Raw genomic sequence first — 15,167 nt, forward strand, 5'->3', positions numbered from 1 at the left:
GATAGTTTTCTCCTTCTTTATACTTCTTTAAAACTTTATCATGTTTTAAATAATGTGCATGTAGTCTTTTCATAATCAAAAAATATATACGTATTGTTAAAATGCCACAGTGCATGTCGCCATATTTAAAAACAATTGATATATTGGGCATAAAATACAATCCCCACAACAGGAAAACAAACAACAAGGGGAAAGTGAGTGTGTGATCATTTTATGGCATTTCCAAAGAACTTTTAAACATAGCCTAATATTCCAGAGTTGGATCACAGATTGGGACGCTGGTAGAATTTCCAACATACAAGTCAGAGCCCTGGAGGAGGGCAGTTGTGTGTGGAACTCAGAACCTCACCACTATTCCAGGCATTTTCTCCAGTACGTATCTAGGGGTGCTGGGATGGACTAGATCTGGGGAAGGGACTCCCACAGCTTAATGAGGACATAAGAACTTCCTAAGGAGGACATTTCTGCCATAGAAGAAAATTAGGATAAAAATGCAAATTAAAACAACAATGAAATGTCATTTTCACCCATCCCACCGGATTGGCAAAATGTTTAATGTTCGAAAACATCAGGTATTGGTGAGGGTTTGAGGAAATGGGTTTTCTTGTACGGTGCCAGCAGGAGTATAAATTGATGTAGCCATTTGAGAGGGCAATTTGGATTACACTATTAATTCAATTTGGATTACACTATTAATTCATTAACTATTATATACACATACACATACAACTCAACCGTGTCAAGTGCAGCGTTGATTATTGCAAGAGTAATGCAAACAATATTCTTCAGTCAGTCTGTAATATCACAAAAGCATGAAAATTAAATTGTACAAAACTGACAATCTGCTGAAATGAGAGAATCCCAAGTGATCATGGCAAGAGCTTTAACTAACTGCCTTTTGAGAACAGGGATTAGGTGGCGGATGGAAGCCAATCAACCAATTTCATTACATCCGAATTCACAATATTATAGTGTCTACCCTAGAGAAACACTCACATATGAATACAGGACTGGTCATTGGAACACTATTTGCAATAGAATGGAAACCACCTAAAAGTCCATCAGTAGGGGAGTGCTTAAATTACAACAGCTTCATACTACGAAGCAGGAAAAGAATGAGGCAGATATATATGTCCAGACATTGGAATATCTCCAAGATATGATATCAGATAAAAATTTTAAAAACAAGCCACAGAATGATAAGTACTACCGATACCACTTATGTAAAAATTAAATATATGTATTTATCTCAATAAATATGTATAAATTAATTTTTAAAGTTCCAGAAAAATATATACTAAAATGATAGCAGTAGTTACATCTGGGGAAGGGAATGGAACAAAGGGGGTCGAAAGAGCTTTAATTTGATCTGTAATGTTCCATTTTTCAAATTTACAATGAAAATGTATTCGTGTATTTCCTGTGCAATTAACATAAACACTATTTTTAAAAGAAAAAAGCTCTTAGGGAGATGGGCACAAACCCATGTGGGCTGTACCCACCAGGGAAACTCCATGTATTCGTGAGTTTACTTCTTTGGTGCTTTTCCTGAGGACTCTGGAAAAAGACACATTTAGCAAAGAGTTCCAACTCTTGCTCACTTGTGCTTTAATTCCCTTTTAAATTTCCTCTGGTTATTTAGTAAAGAAAGCTTCATACCTCAAGAAGGAGAAGAAGGAAAAGGAAGAGAGGGAGCAGGAGAAAGGAGCACAAGGAGGAGAGGGGGAGGAAGGTGATATGGGGAAAACGAGGGAGACCCATACTCACGCCCGTATCCTGGGAGAAAAAAGGGCACCAGCCCTAAAATCCTGGCCCCTCCCACTTAATAGCTGTGTGAACTTGAGCAAGTGTCTTCATTTTTGGATCTCCCATTTTCTCTTCTGCAAACAAGAGAGTTAATAAGAAAACCTAGGTAAGTTGTCTAGATTGACGTCTGGTACATAGTAGGGAGCAAGGAAACAGTGCTTCTGATCAGGGCTATAGGGAGCTGAAGGCCTGAGGGCAGTGCTGGCTCTTCTACATTGGAATATGATTAATTCCATATGATGGAGACTGACCAAGTCCTCCCTTCTGTTATTTGACACAGAGAAGGGAAGGAGATTTCATCAGTGAACGCGAACCTTAGATCTACAGAAACCCATAGACATAAGATTCCTCAGTTCCGTAGGTTGTTGTTATCATTAGACTTTGCATTTGCAGCACTTGATAATTTACAAAGCACTTTCCTTTCCATTACCTAATGTGATTCTCACAACAACTTGGTTAGGTTATCGGGGCAGATAATATTTGCATTTCCAGAGGAGGAAATTAAGCCTCACAGAAGCTAGGTGACTTGCCAGGGTCACTTAGGAGTAGAGCAAGGGTTCAAACTCCGTTTCATGTGGTTACAAAGCCTGTACTACTTCCACTGCACCTCTGTACCTTACCATTGGTCACTCAATAATATAAGCAAAGAATGCAGGTGGAATGGGCAAGGGAGAGGGTGGGAGTGTGGGGGAGGGGCTAAAGGACCATCATGTCTGGATTGTCTTCCACTACGTCACTATCTACTTTGTAGCTACTCCATAGAAAGGACAGCGGATACCAGCTTCCTTTGTGGGAAAATTCTCTCTCATCCACCTGTATATAATCCAAAATCATCATGCTTGAATCTCCCTCATCCGCTTTAAGATATCATCCATGTCAGGCCATTGTCTGTCTTTCTCCTTGATAATGTTTCCTTCTTTCTCCAACTCTCCACTCTTTTTCCAAACACACGACACAGGGAAATTTTTATACTCCATATTTGTTTGGGCACCTTCTGTGTCCTTAGAGAATATTCTGAGATCCTGTTCTATCCATGAATCGTTTTTTCCAAGATCCCCTTTTTGTGTCAGAAGCAGATTGCCCCTTCATCTTTGGGAGATTAAAATAGATTTTCCTTCTCCTTATATGTGAGGTGACTGTGACCACTTGGCTTACGTGGCTTTATTCCCGGCCAGCAACAAAAGAGAGAATTTGATGTGGAAAACCATTTGGGCTGGTTTTCAAGAACCCAGTAACAAGTTTCAAGATTTGTATACTCTCAGATGCAGTCACACAGCGACGAAGAAAAAAGAGGAAGAGGGAGAAAGAGAAGAAAGAAAACAAAACAAAAAGAATCTCTTTTATATCAGGAAATGTTGACATTTAAAAAACAATGTATTTTTTCCACCTGCGAACCTTAAGCAATGCATCCAAATCAGGACATATAAAAGTCAGCCCAGAGTCACATTTCCGTAGTGTCTCTTTGCTTCAATGATATGCTAAAGTAGTTATAAATCCTTTGTCTGAAAGATGGGAAGGAAAGACAAATTTTTCATCCAGGCGACTTGGATAAGAAAAGGAGCCAAATACCATCATGTCTTCATAAGCCCTTCAACAAGATTACTTAAGAGACTGGCTTTCACTGCCAAAGCACAGTAAAGAACTAAAGCAGTTTGCTGCATAAATTAGATGAACTTGGCCCAACTTCATCAAAAGATTGAGAATTTGGGGATTTGGGGGGAGTAGCCTCACTTTTCTGATCCATTTGTCACTGAATATCAAGTTCCTCTCAAAAGTAAAGAAAGCAGGTATGGATGTAGCTTATTGATATTTCTATCTTTTTTTCTACAAAATTAACATTGTTGAGTATTAACGATATGCTAGAGACTTTGCATATATCATCTCATTTAATTCTCATGACACATCCTCAGGAAAAAAAATATTTCGACCCTGATTTTCACTTGAGGAAACTGACGTTCCAAGAGAGCTTCACTAAGGTGCCCAAGAAAACAGAGCCAGGGGGTGGCAAAGAAAGGATTTGAACTCAGTTCTGTCTCACACACACACACACACACACACACCATTTTGTATTGTGTGCATCAAAAAGGGAGCACAAAAGAACTGCTAGGAAATCCATGTGTGATACAATATGAGTAGACTTTTACACTAATTACATGGGAGAAATTTACATTTGTGACATGAGCTGCCATGAAATCATGTCATGAATTCAACCTATACATCCGTGAAAGAGATTTCCCATTCACTCTGTCTTACAGATGTAGAAAATAGAGTTTAGATGACCTGGCTTAGGGAGTCACAAGCCAAATGAGAACTAAGACCAAAGGTACCTGAGCTTTTGGCTCCCTGACCTTATTTTAAACATGTTATGGCTTATCATTATAAAAAGACAACCCCTCATCATGGATATTGTGGATTGTAGTTTTTGTTGACTATTTTGTTAACCAATCATCAAATGCAGCATAAGACAGAAGAAGAGAGCTTCCTCACTGTAGCGTAGTAGTTAAGGGGATGAACTTTAGGGTCTGGCAGACTGCATGTGAATTCATGTTCTACGTCTTAAAGGTTATGCACCCAGGACAAATTACTTAATCTCTAGAGCATCCATTTCCTCACTTGAAATGTGAGAATAATAAAAGTATCTACCTCATTGGCTTTCTGCAAGGATGAGTTAATACATATAAACCACTTGTTCATGATACCTGACATATTATAGTTATCATTAGTGGCACACTCAGACAAAAGAAATAATATAAAGCTTTTTAAAAATTGGACATTGGGCATGCCTTCTTAAAACTAAGCCTGAGTATTAAAATTATTCTTCCAGAAAATGTAATCTCTCAGGTATAATATGCCTTGAGTATAGACAAAATTACATAGTTGAAATTGAAGTTAATTTTTATAGTCATCATTGCCCTTTCAGAAAATTCAACATATAAACCACCAATACAAAGTACCAGTCATCCCTTATTAGATAAAATTAAAGGAGAAATGTATTCTTCCTCTTCATATAACAACCATGTCACAAAGTTATTATTTAAATCTGATAGATACTAGTCAGCAATTTTCCTGTTCCCACTTTTGCTCTATTAAATCCTGTGTCTAAAAATATATAATCAGAGATCAATCTTATATAGCTCCTCCCTCTAAGAATGGATAGCAATAACTTTTAAGTATTCCTTCTATAATTTACTTTGGTATAACTAAGAATAATTTTATTGAGCTTTAGTTATTGCACAAAGTTACAGAGAATATAATACACTTACATTAGTATATCCTGTAAACATAAATTATGAAATGAGTGAATGAAGAGAAGGGACTAAATGAGTAAATAAATAATGTTAAGTGGCCTTTGGCAGCGCCCTCACCCAAGCAAAAATAAGTTTTCGGAGACGAAACAAAGAACATTAGCGCCACCTGGAGGCTAACGTCTGTTTGAAATGTAAGGTGGATGTGAAGCGTGGGAGAACGTTATTAGCACTGAAACCCGCCGCAGAGATCTCCTCGTCCTGTATGGTCCTAAAAGGTAGCACACATGTGGCCGTGGAGCGCTTGAAATGTGGCTAGTCCAAAGTGAGATGTGCCAAGTGTAAAATACACACCAGATTTCGAAGACTTAATATGGAAAAAAGAATGTAAAATATCTCATTCACAAGTTTATGTTGATGACACATTAAAATAGTTTTGATTATATGAGGTTAAATTAAATATGTTATTACAATTAATTTCACCTTTCTATTTTTGCCTTTTTAATGTGGCTTCTAGAAATTTAAAATTACATATGTAACTCACATTATCTTTTATTTGGACCATGCTGATCTCGCCCTTATCACCTAGAATGTGGGCCATGGACCAGCAGCATTACCAGTGTGCAATACCTGAGAGCTTGTTAGCAATGCAGAATCTCAGGCCCCATCCCCAACCTACTGAATAGGAATCTGCACTTTAGCAAAATCCCCAGGTGACTGGTATGTATGTGAAGTTTGAGACTTGCTGATGTAATTCAACCCGCTCGTTGTGCAAATGGGCAAACTGAGACCCCGAGCAGTAACGTGGCTTGTTCATGCTTATCTAGCTGTTGCTCTAAAGCCTGATTCCCCAGTGGTCTTGAAACTGCCAAATACCCCTCCCCACACTGCATCCTCCTGCAGACCCTTCCATCTCTTAGAGTAAAAATAAAACAGACTGCTGCTTCACTAGCAAAAAACAAAACATATTATTATAAATATATAAGAAAATACCATGTCCTCAGGGATATTTATAACAGAATTCTAGGATATTCTTTAGCACATGTGCAAATAAGTCACTGTACGTCACTCCATAAGAACGTAGAAAACCTGTGCTTTCTAAACTATTCCTACAAATAACATCCCTTGACCATAAAAAAACCCTAGAGTTTGGCATCGATAGTGTGCGTTCCAGTCACTGAGTCAGTAGAAACAATTTAAAGGAGACTGATTCCTTTAGCATAAGTAAGAAAGTGAAAGAAGGAGTTTCAGTTTTGTAACCCAGATCCTTAAGGGAGGGTCTTATTCATTCTTTTGAACATCCAGTTTCTCACGATATGTTCAGCGCATAGAAGGCTTTGAATAAATATGTATTGAATGAACAGATCAGTTTCTGTTGATTAGATTCTATAGGTCAGGAAATGTTCCCTTCTTTACATTGTCTAGTAACAATGTAAAGAAATTCAGGAAAGTGCTTAAAATTCGTAGTGCTTTTATGTCAAAATCCCTTTGTAATTAAGCACATTGTTCAGAGAAAATTCAAATATGTACTAACTTTGGTCATGAAAATATAATCTATTGCATAGGAAGAGGAGGTTCCAGGTAAAATAAGATAATATTGGCAAGTAGTTCCAAGGAGCAGAGGTTGTTAAAATATTTTCACTCATTTTTGTAAAGATTTTTACTAAGACAGATTAATCGAGCCTAATCAATTTCCAGTGTACTGTGCCTATGGCCCAAATGTTTTCTCTCATAAAAGATCACTTTTTTGTATGCCAACTGGAAAATGTAGATTTAACTTAGGAAACTAATTTCTGTGCTATATGAATTGAATATACTAAGTAGAATAGGAAGCACATTAATAAAATGATTTTTTCAAATGATGTAAGTCATATAGGAAGGAAAGTTTAACTCCCACTCTCTTCCTTTCAATTGTCCCATTTCCTCATGTTTTATCCATTACTCATGTCGGGTTTTGTTATTAACCTAAATAAAATAATAGGACATCAGTCTTGCTTGTTATATATAATAATGAACAGATGGCTGTTGCATATAATTATTGGAATGGTAATAATAAAAATAATAGTGAAAAATATTAGTTTATATATCATTAATTCTGCAATGACATAGGCACTGCCTTATAATATTTCTTATATTGATGTCTTGAATAGATATGGAATGATTCATTCATTCATTCAACAGTATTCGTAGAGCACCTATATGCCAGACACTGACACAGGCACTAGGAAAACAGCAGGGAATAAACCAATCCCTGTCCTCCTGGAACATTTATTCTTAAGGAAGAGACAAACAATAAACACAGAAATGATAGATTGTAAAGAGTGATGTGGAGAACTTTAGGAGGGAAATGCAAGGGGGGGGACTATTTTATATAGGGTGATCTCTCTTAATTTTGATTGGGAACCCAAAAGAAGCAAGAAAAGAGGTCACGCGGATAACTGGGGGAGAGCTGCCTGTTCAAAGGACAAAGGCTATAAGGCAGGAGCATGCTTAGGGGGTGGAGGAGAAACATGGAGGCCAGTGTGGGGAGGGGAGTGAACACCGGCAAGAGGAGGAGGGGACGAAGTCAGAGAGGTAGCAGGGGCCAGATCAGATAGGACCATGCTCGCCGTTGTAAGGACTCTGGATGTTCCTCTAAGTATAAGGATAAGCGATTACAGGGTTTAGCAGAGATGTGACATGATAAACTTTAGAAGGAATCACTCGAGCTGCTGTGTTGGAAATAGACCTTAGGGACCAAGGCAGAAGTGGGAGTTAGAAGATTATTATAATAATCCAGACGGGAAATGATGGTGACTTGGACCAGGATGATAGAGGTGGAGATAACGAAATGGTATAAAATTCTAGACATATTTTGAAAGCAAAACTAGCAGGATTTTCAGATGTATTAAATGTGGTATATGAGAAGACAAGGTAAGACTTCAAGTGTTTTGAGCAGTGGAGATACCATTTCCTGGGAAAACTGAGACATGAGTAGATCTGGTTGGGGGGATGGGGAGGGAAAGAAGATCAGAGATTGCTTTTAGAGATGAATTTAAGATGGGTTTAAAGTATTCATTTTCAAAAAATTATACAGACTAGAACAGAGTGCAAGGGAAAGGTTAAGGCTGGAGTTCTTGGCATCATTTCAGTCCCTGAGACATGAGATCACCAAAGAAGTGGAAATGGAGCCAAGAAGAGTTTTAGGACTGAAGCTTGGACTATCCAAAGCTGAAAGGGGCTGATTGTTGTTTAACTGTTCAGATGTTTGGTGTTGTCCTCCCCCAACCAAAATGCTAGCTCCTTGAGGCTATGGCCCCTTCTTTCTATTCCTCACAATGCACTTTGCCCATGGTGGGTACTCAATAAATATTTGGTGAAGGAGTGAATAAATGAAGGTACCAGGCAAAGTTTGAAGGGGTTACCAAGATAAAGGAAGAAAAAGTATGGAGGAACATATCTGGCATCTTTCTCCAGTCCCCATCACTCACTCCTCCCCATGGGAGAAAGAATGACTTACTGCTTGACGAATTTGTGAAAGGAAACTGAGATGACAGGCTCAGCAGATTCTGGGCTCTTGCTTTTCCCAGAGGAGAGGTCTGGAATTCTAAGTAAGCTTGCCATTTGGGGGCTAGGAGAGGGAGAGGGAAGTGATAAATTATCCTTCCTCACATCTCAGTATATTGTTATGTGGTCTTTTGTGACTGGTTTATTTCACTTAGCATACTGTTTTCAAGGTTCATCCATGTTGTAGCACATATTGATCCTCATTCCTTCTTATGGCCAAATATTATTCCATTGTATGGATATACCACCTTTTGTTTATCCATTCATCAGGTGAAAGACATTTGGATGGTTTCCACTATTAGCTATTACGAATAATGATGCTATGAACATTCATGTACAAGTTTTTGTGTGGACATGTTTTCAATTCTTGTGGTTATATACCTAGGTGTGGAACTGCTAGGTCAAATTATATATCTATATTTAACTTTTTGAGGAAATTCCAGACTATTTTTCAAGGTAGATGCACGTTTTATATTCCCACCAGTAGTGTATGAGGGTTCTGATTTCTCCACAACACTTGTCATTATTTGATTATAGTTGTTCTACTAGGTGTGAAGTGGTATCTCATTGAGGTTTTGATTTGCATTTTCTCGATGGATAACAATGTTGAGGGTCTTTTCATGTGCTTACTGGCCATTTGTATATTTTTCTTTGTTCCTCCCCCCACCACACACAGACTGGTTTGGGTCCCAGTTCTATTGTACTGGTTCACCTTACATCTTTAACATTAACTTGAGGCTTTACTTCAAACATGATAGTTCTTATCCTTATCCCAAACACAAAAACCTTAAAAGAATTTACCACTTCATCCCATCTTAACTATTATCTAGTATTTTATTTCAACTTTTATTTTTTATACCTTACAAGTTTGTCATTATTATTATTTTATGAAGTCAGTGCTTACTTAGTAATCTAAGTAAACACTCACATTCGCCAGTTACAGTGTTTACCATTATTCACTGCATCTCACTCTTTTCTTCAAGTTTCAATTTCCTTCTTCCTAAAGGACAATCTCAAGTATCTTTTTCAATAAGACCCTATGAGTGGTAAATTATATTTCACTGATTTTTTCAAATTCTCTTATTCTTGAATGATAGTTTCTCTTGTATAGATTCTAATTGACAGTCTCATTGCTTTAATATTTTGAAATATTATTTTATTGATTTCTGGATTCTATTTCTGCTATTGTTCGTCTAAATATTACTCTTCTAGGTAATTTGTCTTTCTTCTCTGGCTGCATTTAAGATTTCTTGTGTGTGTATTGTCTCTGATGTTTATTTTTACTTCTGTTTCTAGATGTCTATTTTTATTTATTCTGATTGTTTCATTATGTTTCTTAAATATGAAGATTCACAATTTTAATCAAATTGGAAAAATTCTCAAACACTACCTTTCAAACGTTATTTGTTCTGCATTTTCTCTTTTCTTTCCTTCTGGTGTCCTGCTGGTTATATGTTGACTCTTGCCCTTCCTCCTCCTTGTGTCTTATCTTCTCTCATTTTCCATCTCTGTCAATTTTTGCTGCTTTCTGGGTATCTACCATAGATTTAGCTTCTAAGTCTCTTTTCAGCTATCTCTAACTGGCTATTCAATTACGTTTTTCCTTTTCTAGAAGTTCTATTTGGTTCTATTAAACTTGCCTGGTCTTTTCCTAATAATGCACTCTTTCTAGGGTTTTGATTCCTTCTATTGTGCCTTTGATCATTTTGAATATACTTATTTTATATCTTTCAGACTGTGATTCAATTATCTCAATTTCTTATTGTTTTATATTTCTGGTTTTTGTTACTCATAGTAGATGGATACTATACAAGTTCGATACCTTTCTAGGAACTCATTTTTAGTGCAAGTTCTTCTTCTCTAATAATCTCTTCCAAGTGGTTTGGCATTTGCTTGTGCCAGGCTGAAATATCAAAAGCTTAGACTGATGTTTATGTTATTTTCTAGGCTGAGAGAGACAACTACAGGTAAAGATAGAAGCAGTGACCAGGACACTGGATCTGAAGTAAATACTAGAAAGCAAAGAGGTTGATATTTTTCCCCACCTAAAACCCAGGCTACCACAGACAAGCTTTGTTTTTGTTTGCCTCTGCCAGTGTGTAGGTTTTTTTTCTAATTCATCTTTATATATTTTTAACCATAGAAGACTACAGACAAATTTTATAAACTACTTATTCTTAGTGTAAGATGTAGGTGAGAGCAGCAGGCTATCACTCCTGCCATAACAAAAAGAAAAAAATAGAAGCAAACACAAAAATCATATTTTAAGACATTGAAAGGCTGTAGAGACAAAGTCTAGAGGAGTTAAACCCCAGAGAAGAAAAGTCCTTCCTTGGAAATTGGCAGTCATTTCTCTCCTGTCATCTTAACTCCACAATGGAATTAAGCTAGAAATCAATAACAGAAAGATAACTGGAAAATCCTAAAATACATGGAGATTAAACCACACACTTCTAAATAACACACGGCTCAAGGAAGAAATCTCAAGGGAAATTTAAAAATATTTTCAACTAAATGAAAATGAAAACACAACTCATCAAAATTTGTGGGATACAGCAAAAGCAGTTCTTAGAGGGAAATTTATAGCATTGAATACATATGTTAGAAAAAAATAAAGATCTAAAATCAATCGTCTAAGTTTCCACCTTAAAAAAAACTAGAAAAAGAAGAAAATGTTAAACTTCAAGTAAGCAGAAGAAAATAAATACTAAGAAATTGAAAACAAGAACTTGTAGAGAAAATCAACAAAACCAAAAGCTGGTTCTTTGAAAAGATTAATAAAACCAGTAAACCTCTGGCCAAGCTAAATAAGAAAAAAAGAGAAAATAAATTACTAACATCAGAAATTAAAGAGGGGACATCACTACAGATCCCATGGACATTAAAAGGACAATAAAGGAGTCTATAGGAGCTATCTATAATTTCTGCTCATTTCTCTGCAAACCTAAAACTGCTCTTAAAAAAATTATTAATTAAAAAAAAATCCCTGAGACATGTTCTATTGGCAGGGTTGAGAGTGGAAGGGTGGGCAGAAGGAGATTATTCTTAGTGAATGGGGAATAGGCATATGATGACAAAAAGTGCTTGTGCTTGAATAATTTATTGAATGAATAAATACTATCTCCAAATAAGGTCACATTCTGAGGTACTGGGGGTTAGGACTTCAACATATGAATTTTTGTGAGACATAATTCAATCCATATCATGGGAGAAGGAATGGAAGGCATATGGGAAAGCTAGACTTTTAGGTCAGGAAAGACATTGACCCAGAGCAGCTGAAAGCAAAGAGGCCAAAGGAAGAGAGTGGGAAGCCATGGGCCCCAGTCTCAGCTATAGGGAAACAAAGCCAAAATGGACCTTGAGAAGACCCAGGCAGAATGCGGAAGAGCTAGCTGGGGAGGATCAGGCCCAACAGCTGTACTAAGCTTTATGCCAGGAGTGGGACAGTCAGATTAAAGTCACCTGCTTGGGCTTGACTAGCAGAAAGGAGGTAAGGACAGGTACAGCCATTGGCACAACCATAGGAGCATTGAGGGAAGCCCCAATGATCTTTTCTGTGATGTAAGTATTCAGATCACCTTCTGAGAGAGAAGGGTGATAGGGCAAAGTGCCAGGTGATTCGGATGGAGAAGGTTGTGAAGACTTAATGCAGGGTGATGGGCTTGGTATTTGACTGGGAGCAAATAAAGGACTGTCATGTGGCTTGGGTTGTCCAGCTGAGTTCAGAGTTTATAATCCCGTAATGAGCCAATCCTGCTCAGTAGCCCTGCTATGAAGTGGGTGGTTGGATTCACACAGGGTTGGGGATTTGCAGGGCCACTGCAAGAGAGGGAAGGGAATGAGAAGTGGCATGTGTGGAACGGAAAGTAGAGAAAAGCAATGATAGAGCATGGATTCAGGCTGGGAAGGAAAAGCAGAAAGCATACATCAAAAGCATTAACTCCTCACTCCCCACTACCACAGTTTTCAATTAGGCCCACAATTAAACCTTTACAATAGCTTCTAACTGCTCTCCTGTCTTTCATCTTGCTCATCCCATTCCCATCCATTCTCCACCCTGCTGCCAGAATGAACTGGAAGGTCAAATCATGTTACTCCTCTGTTTAAATTCAGTCACCGTCCACCTGCCCCACTGCCTAAATAGAGCAGACATAGTGTTCTGTACACCGAGGTATTCTGCTCAGCAGGGGAAGCCAAATCATGTAAAGAAAGAAGCAGTGATGTCAAATTAGAGATGCTTGCAGCTAATGTTAACACTCCATCTCCTTATAGAGGCTGAACAAAGCAACTTCTTTCGGAGTGGGATATGATGCAACACCACCAAAATATGACTTTATTGGTGCCATTCCCTTGTCTAGAGGGTTCTCTTTCCTTTTTGGCTCTCCTTCTTTTAGGAACTCCCACCATCCTTCAAGATCCAGCCTCCTTCAGGAAGTCTTCACTGACCACTACAGTTAGAAATGACCCCTCTATATCTTCCATTTAGCCCTTATTCTCTTCTTCATTGTGGTTATTTTTTCAAATGCACCTGAAATTAGCATTTTTTAACACCTGTATGACAGATGATGTGTAAAGTGCATTCGTTTAGGTGAGTTTTATTGGATCTCCTTTAGGAAGATTGTATCGTGCCCAATGAACAGAGGAGAAGAAAGCAGAGAGGCTCGACTGCTTGTCAAGGACCCATTCTGTGCACAGAGCTTTCTGTACACAACTTCACTCAACCTGCACAGCAGCCCTGTGAGATGGTGCTATTTTAGAGGTGAAAATAAACCCAGATAGAGTCACATAGCTTATTGTAATTGGTAGAGCAGCCAATCTAACCAAAATGTGTCAGCCTCCAAATCCTCTGGGCTTTCCACTCTGATAGGCTATGCAATGAGCCTATGATCTTAGCCCTGTGGACTCCTCCCCATAGTTAATCACATAAAACCTTACGCACAGGGCCGGCCCCGTGGCTTAGCGGTTAAGTGTAAGCGCTCCGCTACTGGCGGCCCGGGTTCGGATCCCGGGCGCACACCAACACACCGCTTCTCCGGCCATGCTGAGGCCGTGTCCCACATACAGTAACTAGAAGGATGTGCAACTGTGACATGCAACTATCTACTGGGGCTTTGGGGAAAAAAAAAGAGGAGGATTGGCAATAGATGTTAGCTCAGAGCCGGTCTTCCTCAGCAAAAAGAGGAGGATTAGCATGGATGTTAGCTCAGGGCTGATCTTGCTCAGAAAAAAAACCTTGTGCATAGTTGAGGCTCAGTCAATTTGTTCACTCATTCATGCATTCATTCAGTCGTTCCACAGATATTTACTGAGCACCTCCTATGGAACTAGTTAACAAAATGGCAAAAATCTTGGCCTTTATGGTATTTACATTCTAATAGGGACAATAAAATAAAAAATGAATGCATATGGCATGGCATGTAGTGGTAAGGGTGAGGGAGAAATATAAAGGAAGTGTGGGAAGTGGGAGGAGGTTGCTATTGTAAATTGAAAGATTGGGAAAGTCCTCACAACAATGAAGGAGTGAGCCATTCACTTATCTAGAGGGACAGCATTATGGCCAAGGAAACATTCCATACGGAAGGCATGGGGGTTGGTGTGTTTGAGTGGCTACTAGGCCAGTTTTATGGACTGAATGTATGCATCCCCCCAGATTCATAGGTTGAAGCCCTAGCCCCCCAGTGTGGCTGTATTTGGAGTAAGGAAGTAATTAAGGTTCAATGAGGTCATAAAGGTGGGCCCTGAATCTGATAGAATTAGTGTCCTTATAAAAAGAGACACCAGAGAGTTCAACTGCCTGAGCCCTCTCTCTCCCATACACACCCAGATGAAAGGTCATTTGAAGATACAGTGAGAAGGCAGCTGTCTACAAGCCAGGAAAAGATGTCTCATCAGAAACCAATCCTGCTGGCTCTTGACCTGGGACTTTGAGCCTCCAGAATGGTGAAAAAATTAATTCTGTTGTTTAAGCCACCCAGTCTATGGTATTTTGTTATGGCAGCCCCAGTAGACTAATATAGCCAGTATAGCAAAGAGGGAGATAAACAAGGGAGAGGAGAGGAACTCAGAGAGGTGGATTGGGAAGGGGTGGTACTTGCTTTGGCAAAACGTGTAGCTAGTGCCTTGTAGGTCGTTGTAATGATTTGGCTTTTACTTAGAGTGAAATGGGCTCCCAATGGGGAGTTTTGAGCAGAAGAGTAATGTGGGGGATCAGAATTGGCCACCTCAAAATATGTCTCTTTGCCTTGGTTATTTTCAAGAACAAAAGACTCCAAAAGAAACTTTGACCTCCCCCCCACTAACTGCCTAAAAGAAATATAAGATAGAAGTCCTGTCCCCAGGACAGGCCATCACCGTAGACAAGGATCAGTATCGTGAGTGAAATAGGTAAACAAATAATTGTAGTGTGGTCGGTGTTATCAAAAAAGGCATATAAAATTGCTGCAGGAGGGGCCGGCCCCGTGGCTTAGCAGTTAAGTGTGCGCGCTCCACTACTGGCAGCCCGGGTTCGGATCCTGGGCGCACACCGACGCACCGCTTCTCCGGCCATGCTGAGGCCGCGTCCCACATACA

Source organism: Ceratotherium simum, chromosome 8 (genome assembly GCF_057802395.1).
Source record: "Ceratotherium simum simum isolate JZ-2026a chromosome 8, ASM5780239v1, whole genome shotgun sequence".
Taxonomy (NCBI): Eukaryota; Metazoa; Chordata; class Mammalia; order Perissodactyla; family Rhinocerotidae; genus Ceratotherium; species Ceratotherium simum.